This window comes from Rhinopithecus bieti, unplaced genomic scaffold, assembly GCF_001698545.2.
Source record: "Rhinopithecus bieti isolate Rb0 unplaced genomic scaffold, ASM169854v2 scaffold_13349, whole genome shotgun sequence".
Classification (NCBI taxonomy): domain Eukaryota; kingdom Metazoa; phylum Chordata; class Mammalia; order Primates; family Cercopithecidae; genus Rhinopithecus; species Rhinopithecus bieti.
The window spans coordinates 2366486-2386224 of NW_016807772.1; the positions used below are offsets into that span (position 1 = coordinate 2366486).

Consider the following 19739-nt stretch of genomic DNA (forward strand, 5'->3'; position numbering starts at 1 on the left):
TCACCTCTGGCTCATCTTCAGCTTCCATGCATGCAGAAAGTGAAGGCTAAGGCAGAGCTGTGAATAAGCTGGCTAAGCATTGAGAAAGTGATCCAACACAGCCAATCTGCAAAGATCAGGGGAGTTTTTGTTTTGCTCCTGGTATTTTGTTTTGTTTTTGTTTTAGTTGCAGATGTTTAAAGAAATCTCACGTCACTGGCTGACCACTAAGCTAATTGGACAGAAAATGTAATAGCCACACATGATAAAGAATAGTCTTTATAAAAAATATTTAGAAAAGTCAATAAAAAAGCAACTAGAAGCCACAAAAAGCAGCAACACACTCTGGGAAAGGGAGGCCAGCCACAGTGGCTCAAGCCTGTAATCCCAGAACTTGGGGAGGGCAAAGCAGGGGGATCGCTTGAGTCCAGGAGTTCAAAGCCAGCCTGCGCAACATGGTGAAACTCCATCTCTACAAAAAATACAAAAATTAGCTGGGCATGGTGGCACATGCCTATAGTCCCAGCTACTTGGGAGGCTGAGGTGGGAGGACTGTTTGGGCCTGGGGAAGTCGAGGCTCCAATAAGCCTGCACTCCAGCCTGGGTGACAGAATGAGACCCTGGTAAAAAAAAAAAAAAAAAAAAAAAAAAAAAAAAAAAATAGCTTCTGGGAAAGGGGGACAGAATTTGATTTTTAGAGTTTACCTCATTACAGTGTTTTAAATGTCTGATTTTAAAAAATAAAATCAAAAAATAATCACTGGCCCCAGATTTGCCAGTGGACTTGCTCTGGGTTTTGCCCTGAAATAACACAAGCCTTGCAAAAAGCAAATGGAAAGAGATTGTTGTCTTTTTGATTGTGCAACTTGGCCTTAAAGGAATCTCTAATTTATTTGTTTAAAAAAAATAGCCATGCAAAGAAACAAGAAAGTATTGTTTATTCACAGGAAAAGAAATTAAAAGAACAAAGTCAGATAACTGATACCACCTAACACTGAGGCTTGCTACAAAGCTACAGCAATCAAGGCACTGTGGTTTTGGTGAAAGAATAGACAAATAGATCAAATGGCCAGAATACAGAGCTTAGAAATAGCCCCACACAAAAATAATCAACTGCTGTTTGACAAAGGAGCAAAGGCAACTCAGTGGAGAATGGATAGTCTTTTCAACAAATGGTGCTGGAACAATTAGACCTCCACATGCCAAAAAAGAAGAAGAAGAAGAAGAAGAAGAAGAAGAAGAAGAAGAAGAAGAAGAAGAAGAAGAAGAAGAAGAAGAAGAAGAAGAAGGAGGAGGAGGAGGAGGAGGAGGAAGGAAGAAGAAGAAGAAGAAGAAGAAGAAGAAGAAGAAGAAGAAGAAGAAGAAGAAGAAGAAGAAGAAGAAGAAGGAGAAGAAGAAGGAGAAGGAGAAAGAAGTTAGACACAGACCTTACAGTTTTCACAAAAATTAGCTCAAAATTAACCATAGACCTAAATGTATAATGCAAAACTATAAAACTTCCAGAAGATAACACAGGAGAAAATAATCTAGGTGACTTTGGATTTGTTGATGATTTTTTAGATACTACATCAAAAACATAATCCAAGAAAGAAAACACTGTTAAGTTGGACCTCATTAAAATTAAAATTTTTGCTTTGCAAAAGACACTACAAGAGAGTGAAAAAGACAAACCATAGATTGAGAGAGGATATTTGCAGAACTCATATATGATAGGGACTTGTATCCAAAATATGCAAAGAACTCTTAAGCTCCACAATAAGAAAACAAGCAACCTAGTTTTTAAATGGGCACAAAAATCTAAACAGATACCTCACCAAAGAAGATATATAAAGAGCAAATACACATATAAATAGCTATCCGACATCATATTTCATCATGGTTTTGCAGATAAATACAGCAATGAAATTACACTACACTTATGAGAATGGGTAAAATCCAAAAACAACATCAAATGTTGGTAAGGATGTGGAGCAACAAGAACTCTCTTTCACTGTTGATGGGAATGCAAAATGGTGCAGCCACTATGGAGGGCAGTTTCTTATAAAACTAAACATAGTCTTATATGATCCAGCAAATTACATTCCTGGGTATTTAACCAAGAGAACCTAAAATTTATGTCCACATAAAAGACTCCATGTGGATGTTTATAGAAGCATTATTCATAACTGCCAAACATTGGAAGCAACAAGATATCCCTCAATAGGTAAAAAGATTAACAAACTGGTACATTCACACAATAAAATACTATTCAACAATTAAAAAAACGAGCTGGAGAAGCATTAAAATGGTTGAATAGAGGCACCTAGCACTCACCCCCTCTGCAAAGAAGGACCAAAACAGTGAGCAGATAATCACACATTGAATGAGCATCTAAGAGAGAACACTGGAATTCAGCAGAGAAGTGACAGTGCACCTCTGAGGCATGGGAGAAGAGGGAAGTGAAGCAGCCAGCCCAGCTGGGACTAGCTCAGAACCAGGAGGAACTTCCCATTCCAGGGAAAGGATAACTGAGAGATCTTCAGAGGTCCACATTTCCACTATGGACTCCTGTAATCCTAGCCATGAGCTAGCTCCTTGGCCCTCACATGCCCTGAGGCTCTCTGGAACCTATGCAGTGGCATTGTTCCACAATGAGACTTCACATTGGGTTCCACATACCCCATACCCTGAGACCCAAACAGCTTCAGCATAAGGCTCTTTTAAGAGTCCAGCCCTCACCACACACATCCTGTTCTGGGGCCCAACAACCCTGATTCTCCATACCCCTGAAGCCCCACTGATATTCTCCTACATCCACCTAGAGGGCTACAGCATTGTAATGCCAGCTAAGATCAGCAGTGCAGCTAGGTCCTCAGCACTCTAGCCCATGCAATGCCCTACATCCCAGGAAACAGGAAGCACAGTGCACCTAGTGGCTCTCCCTGGGACAAAGGGAGTCAACGTGTGCATTCCCCAGAGCCTAAGAGCTACCTGCTCAGGGCCACCACCGCTTACAGCAACCCCACCTTCTCTAGCAGCAGGACTACCACACATCTACACATGCCTCCAAGCGGCCTGAGGACAGGTTCACCACGCCCTCTGCTACTAGTGCCTGCCTGCCACTGCCATGGCCAACATTCATCCACGAATGCCACATGGGTTCCTGGGGACTGGCTTGCCCAGCTTGCTGCTGCCACTGCTGCTGCCTGTGCATACCACTTGGGGGCCAGAGGGTTGGCCCACTTTTGCTACTGCCATAGTTGATGCTACGCAAATTGTACAGGGGCCCAAGAACCTGCCCTCCCACTTGGTCCATTACTGCCACTGCACGCATCCAACTAAATCTCCTGTAGGCTCAAGGACCCCTCACCACCAGGCCCACATACATCACACTGGGGCCTGAGAACCAGCAAGCCTAGGCAACTGCTGCCACCACTGGTGCCTGAGAACAGGCCTGCCTGGTTTCCCCATTCCCAGCAAAGCTTTGCCATGGCGTCTGCTAACGACTGCAACCTAAGCCACTGAGGAACCCAAATGCCAGCGACACTGATGACAGCTGAAGAAATCATACAGAAACTACACTGCTGTGCCCACTCAGAATCAAAGCCAAAGCACCCTATACTCAACTAACACTATAAAAACACCTAGAGGCAAAAGTCTTTCCCTGTGAAAGTCAATCCATAAAATTGGAAGCAGCAGCTATTACATTAGATGCATAGATATCAACATAAGGACACAAGAGATACAAAAGTGCAAGGAAACATGAAACCTCCAAAGGACACAATCATTGTCTAATAACAGATCCCAACAAAAAGAAAATCTACAAAATGCCTGAAAAATAATTCAAAATAATGATACTAAAGAAACTCAGTGAGTTACAAGAGAGCATAGATAAATAATACAAAGAAATCAGAAAAACAATTTGTGATCTGAGTCAGAAATTCAACAAAGAAATAGATATTAAAAGTAGAACCAAATAGAAATTTTGGAACTACAGAAGTCAATAAATGAAATAAAAAATATAATCAAGAGCTTGTGCAAACAATAGACTAGGCCAGGTGCAGTGGCTCACATCTGTAACCCCAGGACTTTGGGAGGCCGAGGTGGGTGGATCACCTGAGTTCAGGAGTTCGAGACAAGCCTGGCCAAAATGGTGAAACCCTATCTCTACTAAAAAAAAAAAAAAAAAAAAAAAAAATAGCTGGGCGTGTGGGCGGCACCGTAATCCAGCTTACTTGTGGGGCTGAGGCACAAGAATCACTTGAAACCTGGGGAGACGGAGATGCGTGAGCTGAGATTGTTGCCATTATGCTCCAGCCTGGGTGACAAGAGCAAAACTCCATCTCAAAAAAAAAAAAAAAAACAATACTATAATATATATATAATATATATAGTATATATATATATATATATTCAAGAAAACAATAGACTAGATGAGCCAAAAGAAGAATTTTTGACACTGAAAGATCTTTTGAAACAACCCAGTGAGGCAAAAAAAAAAAAAAGAAAGAAAGAAAGAAAGAAAAAAGGAATAAAAAAGAATAAGGAAAGCCTATGGGACACCATTAAGCAAACAAAATTCACATTTTTGGAGTTCCAGAAGGAGAAGAGATGAGCAAAGGGATAGAAAGCCTAATTAATGAAATAATAGCTAAAAACTTCCCAGGTCTTGCAAGAGGTATAGACATCCAGATACAAGAAGCTCAAAAAATTCCCAAATAGATTTAATTCAAAAATGTTCTCTCTGAGGAAGATCACAGTCAAACTCTTAAAAGTTGAAGACAAAAGAGAATCCTAAAACAGCAAGGAATAAAAAAGTCAAGTCATATATAAGAGACTCCCCATCAGACTAACAGATTTTTCAGCAGAAACTATAGGCCAGGAGAGAATGGGACAATATATTCAAAGTGCTGAAAGAAGAAACTGTCAGCCAAGAAGACTATACCCATCAAAGCTATCCTTCCATAATGAAGGAGAAATATTCTTTCCCAGACAAGGGACAACTAAGGGAATTCATCACCACTAGACAAGGCCTACAAGAAAAGCCTAAGAGAGTAGAACATCTGGAAGTGAAAAGATTATATCTACCACTATGAAAACATACAAAAGTATAAAACTCACTAGTAGAGCAAATACATAAACGAAAGAGAGAAAAGAGTTGAAGTTACTACTATAGAAAACCACCAAAGTTCAATGATAAACAATGAGAGGAAGAAAGGAACAAAAGAAATACAAAACAACCGGAAAACAATGAGCCAAATGACAGAAATAAGTCCTTACCTATCAGTGATAACCTTGAATGTAAAAAGATTAACTTCCTCACTTAAAAGATATAAACTAGCTGAATAGATTTTTTTACTTATTCAACTATATGCTGCCTACAAGACACTCACTTCACCTTCAAAGACACACATAGACTGAAATTGAAGGAAAGGAAAAAGATATTCTCTGCCAATGGAAACCAAAAGCAAGCAAGAATAGCTATACTTATCAGATAAAACAGACTTTAAGTATAAAACTATTAAAAAAGACAAAAAAGCCATTATATAATGTTAAAGGGATCAATTCAGCAAAAGGATATAACAATTCTAAGTATATACGTGTCCCACACAGGAACACCCAGATATATAAAGCAAATATTATTAGATCAAAAGAGAGAGATAGACTCCAATACAATAATAGTTGGGAACCTCAACATCCCACTCTCAGCACTGAACACATCATTTAGACAGAATATCAGCAAAGAAATATTGGATTTAAACTGCACTTTAGACCAAATGGACCTAACTGATACTTACAGAACATTTCATCTGATAGCTGTAGAGTACACATTCTTCTCATCAGTGCATGGAACATTGTCCAGAATAGACCATATCTTAGGACACAAAACAAGTTTCAACAAAGTTTTAAAAATCAAATCATATCAAGTATTTTCTCAGATCACAATGGAATAAAACTACAAATCAATAACAAGATGAACTTTGGAAACTGTATAAATACATGGAAATTAAGCAGCATGCTCCTGAACAACCATTGGGTGAATGAAGAAATTAAATAGGAGGTAAAAAAATTTCTTGAAAAAAATTAAAATGCAAACACAGCACACCAAAACCTGGGAGATACAGCAAAAACAGTGCTAAGATGGAAATTCATAGCAATAAATGCCTCCATTAAAAAAAGTAGAAGGATTTGAAATAAACAACCTAACAATGAACCTCAAGGAAGCAAGAACAAATAGAAAAGCAAGAACAAACACTTCCTAATATTAGTAGAAGGAAATAAATACTAAAGCTCAGAGAACTAAACAAAAGAGATATTTAAAAATAGAAAAGATCAATAAAACAAAAAAATTATTTTTTTAAAAGATAAAATCAATAAAACTTTAGCTAACCTTAATAAACCAATGTCCAATAAACCTTAGACTAACCAAGACAAGAAAAGAAAGAAGACCAAAATAAATAAAATCAGAAATGAAAAAGGAGACATTACAGCTGATACCACAGAAATACAAAAGATTGTTAGAGACTATTATGAACACCCATATGTTAACGAATTGGAAACTCTACAGGAAATGTGTAAATTTCTGGATACATACAATCTACCAAGTTTGAGCCTAGAAGACACAGAAAAAAATGAACAGACCAATAATAAGTAGTAAGTTTGAATCAGTAATAAAACATTTCCCAACAAAGAAAATCTCAGGACTGGATGGCTTTACTGCTGAATTATGCAAAACTTTTAACAAATAATTAATACAAAGTTTTCTCAAACTATTCAAAAAAATTGAAGATGAAGGTATTCCTCCTAACTCATTCTACAAAGCCAGCATTTTCCTGATACCAAAACCAGACAAGAGTTTTGTGTCATGACTCACATCTGTAATCCCAGAACTTTGGGAGGCTGAGGCGGGCAGATCACCTGAGGTCAGGAGTTCAAGACCAGCCTGGCCAGCATGGTGAAACCTTATCTCTACTAAAAATACAAAAAATTACCCAGGCGTGTTGGCGGACACCTGGAATCCCAGCTACTCAGGAGGCTGAGGCATGAGAATCACTTGAACCCGGGAGGCAGATGTTGCAGTGAGCTGAGATTGTGCCACTGCACTCCACATTGGGTGACAGAGTGAGACTCGGTTTCAAAAAAAAAAAAAAAAAAAAAAAAAAAACAGAAAAGAAATCAAGAAAGTAATCCTATTTGCATAGTTACAATTACAATACCTAGGAATAAACTTAATCAAGAGGGCAAAAGGCCCCTACAAAAAGACTACAAAATACTGATGACAGAAATTGAGAACACAAAAAATGGAAAGACATCCCATGTTCATAGATTGGAAGAATTAATATTGTTAAAATGACCACACTACTCAAAGCAATCTACAGATCCAGTGCAATCCCTATCAAAATACCAATGATATTATTTACAGAAATATAAAAAATATCAAAATTCATATGGAACGAGAAAACACCCCAAATAGCCAAATCAATACTGAAGAAAAAGGACAAAACTGAGGAGATCATACTACTTGACTTCAAAAGATACTACAAAGCAAAAGTAGCATGGTATTGGTACAAAAACAGATACATAGACCAACAGAACAGAATATAGAACCCAGAAATTAATCCACATATTTACAGTCAACCAATTTTCAACAAAAGTGCCAACAACATACACTGGGGAAAGGCCACTCTTCATATTCAGTCATATGTCTAAGAATGAAACTAGACCCCTATCTCTCACCATATACAAAAATCAATTCAAAATGGATTAAAGACTTAAAAGTAAGACTTGAAAGTATAAAACTACTAAGAGAAAGCAGAACAAATGCTTCAGGACATTGGTCTAGGTAAAGATTTTATGGCTAAGATTTCAAAAGTACAGGCAATGAAAACATAAATAGACAAATGGGACTATATTAAACTAAAAACTTCTACACAGCACAGGAAACAATCAACAGGGTGAAGAGATAACAGGGTTAAATGGGCAAAAATATTTGCAAACTATTCATCCAATAAAGACTAATAACCACAATATACAAAGAACTCAAACAACTCAACAGCAATAATAATAATAATCCTATGAAAAAGAAGGCAAAGGATTTGAATCGACATTTCTCAAAAGAAGATACACAAATGGCCAACCGGTATACGAAAAAAATGCTTACCATGAATCATCAGGAAAGTGCAAATCAAAACCGCAATGAGATACCATCTCATTCTAGTTTAAATGGCTACCATCAAAAAGATGATAAATAGCAAATGCTGGTGAGAGTGCAGAGAAAAGGGAACTCTTATACACTGTTGGTGGGAATGTAAATTAGTACAGCCATTATGGAGAACAGTATGGAGGTGTCTCAAAAACCTAAGAATAGAACTAACATACAATCCAGCAACCCCACTTCTGGATGTTTATCTAAAAGAACAGAAATCAGTGTAGCAAAGGGATACCTGCACCTCCATGCCGATTGCAGCACTATCCACAATAGCCAAAATATGGAATCAACCTAAGTGTCCATCAACAGATGAATGGATAAAGAAAATGTGATATATATACACAATGGAATAGCATTCAGTCACTAAAAATAATTAAATCCTGTCATCTACAGCAATATGGATGGACCTGGAGGTCATTATGTTAGCAACATAAGCCAGGCACAGAAAGACAAATATTATGTGTTCTCATTCATCTGTGGGAGCTAAAATACTCATCTCAGCAAGGTAGAGAGTAGAACAATAGTTACCAGAGACTAAGAGGTGAGTTGGGGAATGAAGAGAGGTTGGTTAAAGAATAAAAACATACAGTTAGATAAAAAGAACAAGTTCTAGTGTTCAGTAACACAGTAGGGTGACTATAGCTAACAATAATTTATTGTATATTTCAAAACGGCTAGAAGAGAAGATCTGAAATGTTCCCCCACTCACATACAAAATTATAAATGTTTGAGATGGTGGATATCCTAAATACCCTGATTTGACACACTGTATGCATGTGTCAAAATATTATAGCTACCCCATAAATATGTATAATTATTTTGTGGGGAAGGAAAGAAGAAAGAGAAAAAGAGAAGGAAAGGAGGGAGGAAGGAAGGGAGGAAGGAAGGAGAGGGAAGGAAGAAAGAAAGAGGAGGGAAGGAAGGAAAGAAAGGAGAGAGAGAGGGAGAGAGAGAAGGAGAGAGAGAAAGAAAGTTAAAGAGAGAGGAAGAAAGAAAAAGAGAGAAAGAAACAGAGAAAGGAAGGAAGAAAGGAAGGAAGGAAGGAAGGAGGGAAGGAAGGAAGGAAGGAAGGGAGGAAGGGAGGGAGGGAGGATGATCCTTAAATCCATTTTGTTAGGTGAAAGAAGTAGAAGATGGCTTGGGCCCAGGTGGCAGAGGTGGTTGCAGTGAGCAGAGATTAAAAGGACAGAGAGAGAGAAAAAAAATAAAAAACGGAGACTTTTTCAAAAAATGAAGAGAAGTCCTTTTTGTCCATCTGCATTCATGAAAGATAAAATTTCTCAAGCTCTCAGCTCTCTGGGCAACTGTATATGTGGTGGTGACCCGTCACAGTTTTTGATCAATCACATCAAAGGACTTAGGTTGCCCATCATGGTTTGACAGTGTGGATGGCAGCAGCAGTTAAATAAGCCATTAATTTGTGAGCACGGTTCATCTGTTCATGAGTGTTTATGCATGCAACTGCCCTTAGCATATCTCAGTGTTCATGCTTGCAAAAATATGTATGTCACTATTATCTATTTTATTGTGTAAAGTGACTTATAAAATACTGTAATGTTTTCATATGTTTCTCAAATAAATCTCCTTTCAAAAATGTAAATGAATGTCTTTTAAAGAATGTTTAAATTTTTTTTTTCAGAATTATATTTTCAGGATTTTGATATTCCAGGATTTCAGCATTCAGGATTATGGCACTTGGGATTGTGTCTTTCAGGATTCTGACCCAAACCCAACTTTCTGATCCCCAACCCAATTTGGCCAAGGTGACATCAAAAGAAAAGGAAGGGGAGGAAGGTGGTTGGCAGGACATTGAGGGCTGGCTGGGAGGTGGATCTGCCTGCAACGTGATGGTCAAAGCCCTGTGGAGGACAAGAGGGATCAATCCTTTTGGGAGGGCAGATGAGGACTGGAATGAGGCTACATTTATATCTTAAGGGGAACTACCTATTTCCTCTACCTTCATGAATTGGACCTGACCAAAACTAGCTATAAGTGGCCTGGCAGAAATAATATCACCATTCATGGAGCCAGTGAGAAAATGCAATTAACCCAGGCCAAACTGGGCATTTGTGCCTTGCTGGGGGCTGGTAGCAGGCACACAAGCCCACAGATCCCATGTTTGTGACTGGGAAAAAGGGGTAGGACTAGAATTATTTAAAAGGGAAAGCAAGGAGCCAGTCTCAGAAACTCATATATATGCTTAGGAGTCTATTCCCCTTAGGCTCTGATCTGCACAGAAAAGCATCTGTGAGCCCCCATGGAGGGCAAAAGCCAGCATACCTCTGTGTGCCAGCACACAAGGCCAGACAAGTCTCCATGGCCACCCAGCTCCCACAGGGGCATCCTGGCCGCCTGTCCTCATGAACTAATCACCTTCCAGAGGCCCACACACCTAATACCATCACGTTGGTAATTAGGCTTCAGCATATGAATTTCGGAGAGACACAAACATTCAGGCCATAGCAATGGCACATATACTGTGCTCTTTTTAATCCCAGGAGTGTTTTAGTTATAGAATCTCATTGTTGACATAATTCCTATTACAGTGGGTATTTTTCCAACCTAGATTAGACTGCAAGCCACAAATTTAGAGAGACAGTATTCAGCACATGATAATCTGAAAACACCAAGTTCCAACAGGTAACACACTGACAAAATGAAAAAGTTTGTTAGGCTAAAGCTGCTGTATGGAAGAGATAACTACTTTCTCAGGGCCTGGAAAGCCTCATTGCGTTACAACAGATTATAGACGTTGATGTTTGTGACAATGATGCTGAGCGAACAAGAAAAGATTACCTGGCTGAGGCATGGAGGCAGGTGCATGAGCCCACACACCCCATGTTCATGATTGAAACAAAGGATTGGAACTGCCAGACTGGCTCAGAACCTTTTCAGGCCCTGTTCTACATAGGAAAGTGCCTGTGAGCTTCTGGGGGACAAAAGCAGTCACCAACATTTTTAAAGTAGGGCTCTGTGTTGCAGAAATAATTGAGAGCAGATTACCAAAACGAGCACCACTTACTGCTCAGTTTTATTTACAAAGGACCCATTTTTCACCACCAGGGGATATACTGGAACTAGCAAAGCACTCAAGAGATGAGTTCTTTATTTACAAAGGATCCACTTTTCACCATCAGGGGATATACTGGAAACAGCAAAACAGGCAAGAGATGAGTCCTTTATTTACAAAGGATCCACTTTTCACCATCAGGGGATATATTGGAAATAATAAAACATGCAAGAGATGAATCCTTTATTTACAAAGGATCCACTTTTCATCATCAGAGGATATATTGGAAATAGTAAAACAGGCAAGAGATGAGTAGAGTTTCAACCAACCATTCTTTGGAAGAGTGAAAACTGAGTTGGGGAACTTTTGTTACAGAATGGCATATGGTTAAAAGCTCTTCACTGATCCATATAATTTCTCCCAACCGCACATCAGAACACCCACAGAGATACACGTACATTTGAAAATCCACTTTGCCACTGAAAAAAAGGAAGCACAGAAATGTAATGGCAGGATCCAGGAGCATCTTCACTCACAAAAATGTAACTGGAGCTGTGTTAGGGCAAACCTGCCACACTCAAGCTTTGTCTCAGGAAAATAGACTCCCTGAAGAAAGGCAGGAAGAAATTTGTCCTCTCTCTGTCTGATTCAAACACTGAGGATGAATTCCAACTAGTACTTAATGAGTAATTAGGCAGTGTCCCTTTTACCCCAATGGTACTGATATAAGTGGATCAGCATGCTGAGTTTTCCTTCTATGGACTGCCACACTCCATTCTCTCCAGACTTTACACTTAGTGATGGACACTACCAGGTAAGAGCTGGACATGGGGCAGGGAACCATTTTAGGGAGCACACTGCATTCTTAGATGTGTAACTCAGACAACAATACTTACAGATATGGACAGCAACTAGAATACTGGCAGCGATGTTCATCAGGAATTGCAGTTTGTATACACAATATATACAAAGTATATATTGGTCAAAGTACTAGAGACCTGGGCAATGATAGAAGCAGCTACTACTTTATACTGGTTATATGGTCAAAACAAATAGCTCACAATGAAGATGTAACAGATAAGAACACTTATGCAGCAAGTAATATTGCATCAAAATTTAGAAAGTAAAAAATGTTACAAAACACAAGGAGACATTGTGAGCAAAAGTATTTAGCGTATTTCTCTGGGTCACTGTTAGATCAAGTAGCAAAAAATAAACATATATGGAAATTTGAATGAGATAATTAATAAAGGATTTAATAGAGACATAAATTGTACCCTACAAAAAGAGAATATCATATGTCTAAGTCTCTAGAGTTCATGGAGCATTTACTAAAATCAATGGTTTTTTAGGTCAAATACATATATCTTAAGTATCCCAAAACATAAATTATAAAAGTCATATTTCTGACTATAAAATAAACTTTAAAAATCACATTTTAAAATGTTCTAAGAGGCCTGGCGTGGTGGCTCAGACCTGTAATCCCAGCACTTTGGGAGGCTGAGGTGGGTGGATCTCCTGAGGTGAGGAGTTCGAGACTAGCCTTGCCAACAAGGTGAAACCTGTCTCTACTAAACAAACAAACAAACAAAAATTAGCCAGGTGTGGTGGTGCACACCTGTAGTCCCAGTTACTTGGGAGGCTGAGACAGGAGAATCGCTTGAACCCAGGAGGTGGAGGTTGCAGTGAACCAAGATTGTGCCACTGCACTCCAGCCTGGGTGACAAAATGACATTTTCAAATACAAACATTACAAATTAAGATAGTCAAAAAGGTGGTCTGTGTATGTTCCAGCTTCCTCTTCTTGCCTTTTAATTCCTGAAATGACCAAATATTTTTTAAAATATTAAGTTATATCTATATCTATCTATTAAAGTTTTATCTATATCAATGGATCAATAGATAGATCCATAAAACACTAAAAGGCAAGGGGACCCTTAGGGGACTGAAACCAAGAAGTCTCTGAAATCCGGAAAGGGACTCACCTATGATAGAATATTGGCCTCCCAAAGATGTCTACTTCTAATCCTCAGATGGGTGAATATGGTATATCACATGGCAAAGGAAAATTAATGTTGCGGATGAAATTATAGTTGCTAATCAGCTGATCTTAAAATAGGAAGATTATCCTGAATTATTTGGGTGGCCCCAGTGTAATCACCAGCATCCTTAAAAGTGGAAGAGGAAGGCAGAGAGGATGCCAGGGTGATGTGATATGAGAAGAACTTAGCCCAACCTTGCTGGCCCTGAAGATAAAGGAAGGGGACCATGAGTCAAGAAATGTCAGCAGCCTCTAGAAGTTTGAAAAGGCAAGTACCTGGATTCTCTCCTAGAGCCTCCAGAAAGAATGCAGCCTTGCCAGTCCCTTGATTTTAGCCCAAAAAGACCTGTGTCATACTCCTATCCTACAGAACGGTAAGATAATAAATGTATATTGTTTTAAGACACAAAGTTTGTGGTAATTTGTTACAGCAACAGTGGAAAATTACTAGAGACGGGGGCCGGGCATGGTGGCTCACCTCTGTAATCCCAGCACTTTGGAAGGCCGAGGTGGATGGATCACCTTAGGTCAGGAGTTCAAGACCAGCCCGGCCAACATGGTGAAACCCTGTCTCCACCAAAAATACAAAAATTAGCCCGGCGTGGTGGTGGATGCCTGTAGTCCCAGCTACTCAGGAGGCTGAGGCAGGAAAATCACTTGAACCCGGGAGGTGGAGGTTGCAGTGAGCTGAGATTGTGCCACTGTACTCCAGGCTGGGCCACAGAGCGAGACGTCTCAGGAGGGAGAGAGAGAGAGAGAGAGAGAGAGAAAATTAGTAGAGACTGGTTTGATCCAGCATCCCAACAAGCAGGCTATGAAAATAGATCAACAAGCACTTTCGCAAGAAGCCCTAAATACAGTTGCACAATCAAGAAGCATGATACTGCAGAAAGCAAACACCATAATAGAAAGGAGCCAAACTCAAGATATGAAAGAAGTTAATATCCAACAAAACAGAAATAAAAGAGCAGAATAGGCATTTATAATAGATATCCTCAGAAAGAGGCAAGATTCTTTCAAAAACAGAGTAAGAACCATGGAAACCAAAGACAACTATTGAAACGAAAAACTCATTGAATGAGTTGAGTTGCAAATAGCACCTCTAATGAGAAAATTAATGATAGAGAAGACCAAGGAGAATTTTTCCAAACCTCAGCACAGGAGGCTAAAGAGATAGAAAACATACTAAAATGCTAAAAGACATGGAAGACAGATCCATATCTGAATTCACAGAGGATGGAGAGTTTAAAAAGAAATTGACTCCAAAATAATAAAATACAAGAAGGATTATTTAGCAAAGAAAAGTAGTAAAATTGAGTGCTAAGTACCAAAAGCATTGATGACAAAAATCTTCATGAAAATCTCAAGCTAAAAACTGCCAATGATAAGAAGGGAGTTGGCTGAAGGTGGGGTAGGAAGGGAGAGAGTGCACTAAAACCATGTAAGATACTTGTCTGATTGAAAGGAAGCTATAGATTCCAATTAACTCCTGATGTTGTTAGAAAAATATTTGTAAGTATATATATTATAAAATTAAGAGTAATTATGAGAAAATACACATGAAAGGGATAAATTTCAGTCATTTGTGGGGAAGGGATAGAGCTCAGAATGAAGAAACCCCAATCAATCTAGCTGTGTCCTGAAGAAATAACACAATGAGTAATTAGGATGTTTCTGGGATTGTAGAAATGGTCTATCATTAACAAGTCTGTAACAATAATTCACATGAGTAGGTCAAACAACAAAAATAGGTGAGCATCTCTATAAAGGTGAAAATTCACTTGATAAAATTCAGTTCTCATCTTTGATTAAAATACAACTTTAGACATTTAAAAGATACTTTGAAAACCTGATAAAGAATACCTCAAATATCTAACTTTAATCAATATCCCACCCCAAGGCCTTCCTGTTAAAGTCAACATCAAGAGTGCACACATTGTTCTTTCCGGAAGTTTTAACCCTGTAATAAAGGAAAAAAATGACAGGAAGAAATACTGAAATGAAGAAAGAAAATCATTATTATTTTTAGATTATAAGACTGTCAATGTGGAAAACCAAAGAGAAGTCATTGAAAAAAATGTTAGCACCAATAAAAGAATACAATAAAGTGCCCGGCACAAAATAAATTATTATCATTACTATTTTCTTAAATACTTTCTTTTTAAGAGATAGGGTTTTGTGCCACTGCCCAGGCTGGAGTGCAGTGGCACAATCATAGCTTAAGATCCTGGGCTTATGCCATCCTCTCACCTCAGCCTCCCACAGAGCTGGAGTTACAGGTACAAGCCACTCCTCCTGGCAAAAATAAATTATATTTTGAAAAAAAATCCCTCAATTATCCAAAAATAGCAGGTTGTCAAATGAATTTTAGTATCTCTGTATAATTAAATAGTACTATGTACCCTTTACAAATAATAAAAATCAAATTGCATGAAAATATTTTCACTATATGTAACAAAAGCAGTTTATTTAAAAGTACCAAAGTAAATATGTACCTATGCAAGTAAAAAATTAATAAGATACATATCAAGATACGAACAGTGATTATCTTTGCACAGTAAGATTATAATGGAATTTTATTTTCCTCTTAATTTTATCTATATTTTCAAACTTTTAACATTCAAAAATAAGTTTACTGTACTATTTACTGAATAATTTGCCAAAAATCAATTGCCAATAATATGAATAACGTCCAATCTCACAAAAAATAAAACTGCATATTAAATCAAAAAAGCACATAACATCTAGATGAAACTCATGATCTTGAATTAGATCTCAGTTAAGACAGACTTGCTACAAAACATATTCAGTAACAAGAGGAGGGGTAGGTTCTATGATGGACCAGCTATTAGATGCTATTAAGAAATAAATTTTAATTTTTTATAATGTTATTTGGCTATTTTAGGAAAATGTAATTTTTTTAGAGATAGACAATAAAGCATTTAGAAATAGGTTACCAGAATGCCTGTTATTTTACTATAAGACATTTAAGCATAAAAGATAAAGGGGTCAAAGAAGGATTCTTGTTTCTTAAAAGATTTTTTAAAAGGCAAGATGTTTTTTTCACCTATCAAATAGGGAAAATTTAAAAATACAATATCTGGGTTGGTAGGTGGGAACTAAAATAAGAACCCTCATTCACCACTTAGGCAGGAATGAAAAATTAGTACAACCTTTCTAAAGGGCAATTTGGTAATTTATATAAATTTCTTAAAAATATACCTCCCTTTATTTTAGCAATTCCACTACAAGGAATTTTCTAAAGAAATAGTCAAAAATAACACACAAAAGATATGACTATAAGGATACTCATGACATAATGAAATACTGAAAAAATCAAAATGTCTAATGTAGAAAATGGTTAAATCAGTTATATATAATTAAATAACATGCAGCCTCAAATACTGTACTTTGAAAAAATGATAATGTTAAATGAATACAGTAATAGAAAATTATGGCCAGGCATGGTGGCTCACGCTTATAATCCCAGCATTTGGGAGACTGAGGCGGGTGGACACGAGGTCAGGAGATTGAGATCATCCTGGCTAACACGGTGAAATCCCGTCTCTACTAAAAAATACAAAAAACAATTAGCTGGACGTGGTGGCAGGCGCCTGTAGTCCCAGCTACTCGGGAGGCTGAGGCAGGAGAATGGCGTAAACCCGGGAGGCAGAGCTTGCAGTGAGCTGAGATCGCGCCACCGCACTCCAGCCTGGGTGACAGAGTGAGACTCTGTCTCAAAAAATAAAAAAATAAAAAAAAATGTGTGTAGTAGGACTCTAATTTTGGAAAATATGATTAAAACCTGACATATACATAAAAGCTAGAGGACAAAAAATGTGATGAAATATACCAAATACTAATAATAATGGTTCTCTGAATCTCTGAATTATAGATGAATTTAATTTTCTTTCTTATACTTTCAGATATCCCTAAAATGTCTCATTTTGAACACACTTTATAAACCAAAAAAGTTATCATAAGACAATTTAAGAGTTGTCTTTATAGTTGTGTAAAAATGTTTTATATTTAAAGAAACATGCTTGTTTTATTTGCAATATTAAAATATAAAGATGGAGAACTTTCAGATAATAGTAGACAACTGACATTCGTAGATGAGGACCCACCCTACAGGTCCCTGGCAACCAGACCCATGGTGTCTGGGTTCACGAGACTGAAAATCAGCCACCGGATGGGAAAGCTGGTCAGCTGTCCCTATAGTATCCTGCCACAAAAACGCAATACTCCTCCAGAGGCATTCATACCCTGAGGCAGTTCCTAGGGTATACACTAAACGAACAAGATAGTAACTTTTATATTTATTGGGAAAAAAGGAGGGAAAAACGGGAAGATGAGAGTGGAAGATTAGAGAGTTCACAGTTTTTTTTAAAGAAAGTAAAAATAAATAAACAGGTAAATGCTCTTGATTTTTTAAATGCATCAAATAAGAAGGGTGAGGAAATAGATGAAATAAGCTATATTTCAGAAAAAAAGGGTAGACAAGACCTGTGAAAATTAAAACTACAAGGAAGAAGACACCAGAAAAAAAAAAAATTAAGTGAGATAAGAGGAGGAAAGATCACATAATCAAGTCAACAAATAGGCAAGAAAAACATTGTTTCATTTGTCAAACTGAAGGTGGAGGGACTTGGAGGAAGGCAATTGCTAGACTGTGCCAGATTCAAGGTTGTGAAGGGCTTGGTCCCGGTCACTTCCTCCATTTAATAAATGTTTATTCAGAGTCTATTTTTCTGCCAGTGCCATGCTACGCACTAGGCACCAGGGATATAAATATGAATCGGACTGACATAATTCCTGCTTTCAAAAAGCTTATGAATCAGGGACAGACACAGACTAGCAAACTATTACAGTACCAAACGACAAGGGAGATCAAACACACTTCTGCTGTAAAAGCATATAATACATAGGTGCCATATCAGTGGTATATATAAATTACTGTTAAATGTTACTGAAAACAATAAACTAGAGAAAGATGAAAAGAGAAAATTCACTAGGTCAAAGCAGAAGAAAGAAATAACATTATTTTTTTCCTTATCACCGCAAGCGCTAGTTGTTTTCCATCTTTTTAAGACAGCTGTAAAGACACTGCTCTTTATCCTGCTTGTGAAATTCAAAGGACATCTGCAACATTTACGAAAAAAACACTTCAAATCATTTTGCAAAAATTTTAAGGAAACGACCTATTTCCTATATAATGAATGGTTAGCAAACTTGCTTACTTGTGCCATAATGTGAAAAAGTCACATAAGTCTTTTACTTACCAGGTTCTCTTTTTCAGAAGAAGAGAAAATAACTTGCAAATGAACAGAAATACAATTGCAAATGCTTGACAAACACAAGCTCTTAGTTTAAAATTGAGTAAAGCAATACCTTAGAAACAGGTTGGTGCCATCTATTGGCGCATACTGGAATTACTCCTACGTATATATTTCCCTTTGAAAGGTCAGAAGGTATGTGAGTTAGCAGCCTTTTCTGGGCTACAGACTAAACCAGTGATCAAATTTTCTAATTCGTGTGAGGAAGCAACTTACAAACATTTCAATGTGAAGAAAAATATTTTTCTAAGGTAATATTTCTCTGTAAGAGTTTGCAGCCTGGATATTACATTTGTCACCCGAGTGGAAAGTTATTTTAAACAGCCAGTTTTCTATTATCACCATATTTAACATTTCAAGAACAATTGCAGTTTCCCTTACCAAGTGATTTTGAGCATTATTTTAGCTGGATGAGATATTATAAAATAAAATAAGTATAGTTCCACAATTTGGGGCTTTTAAAAATCAACTTCTAAGGACCATTTACTGGTTGATACACATTTATGATGACATATTTAGCCATATCTAGAAGGACTCATACCCACATTCTGATCAACATTTGGTGTTATTAAATGGTTTAGATTTTAATTTAGGAATAATAAATAACACTGAAATCCTACAGGACTCATTTAAAAAGCAATTTTCTAAAGACCATTTAGAAGAATTTCAGAATGACATCAACAAAGGCTGATTACCAGAAGTCTCTGGTTAAGCAGAGACTTCCGGTGGACTGTAAACCCTTTTCCCCATACTTCTCACTTAACTGAGTTCTGAAAAGAACAGAAGGCATGAGTAAAACAATCATTCCATAATTTATCTCACTGTGTGGCACGATCTCATCTTTATTTAAAAAAAAAAAAAGACAACAAGGTAAGACCTTACAATTCGGCTAATGACAAAGTTGGACATCTCGGTAAGAATCACTTCTGCTTTCAGGAGGAAGAGAAAGGCTGACTTCTTACGATTCATCCTTACTCATCAAACATAACAGGAAGTCTCTGGGGAGGCTCAGTAGGAAGTGGATGGATCTCTGCTCCACTGACAAAAGGAGACAGCCAGAAAGCAGCAGGTATCTGTGACCCTGGGAAACCAGATTTGTGAAACAAGCCAAAGGAAAGGGCTGGCTGTGGCTTTGAGGGAATTTCAAGTAACCGTGGACTAACGTCTTAAGAAAACACACAACCA

The 19739-nt window shown here is 37.7% G+C and overlaps 1 protein-coding gene across 2 annotated transcripts in view; it reads right to left on the reverse strand.

The window, feature by feature from the left end:
- TLR6 (toll like receptor 6) overlaps nt 1-18575 on the reverse strand; it is a 30283-nt gene extending 11708 nt beyond the window's left edge. For both annotated transcript variants that reach the window (XR_001887619.1, XM_017883779.1), the window contains exon 1: nt 18501-18575. The gene's annotated coding sequence lies outside the window, so the exon portion shown is untranslated. The remainder of the gene's footprint in view (nt 1-18500) is intronic.
- Nucleotides 18576-19739: the final 1164 nt, after the last annotated feature.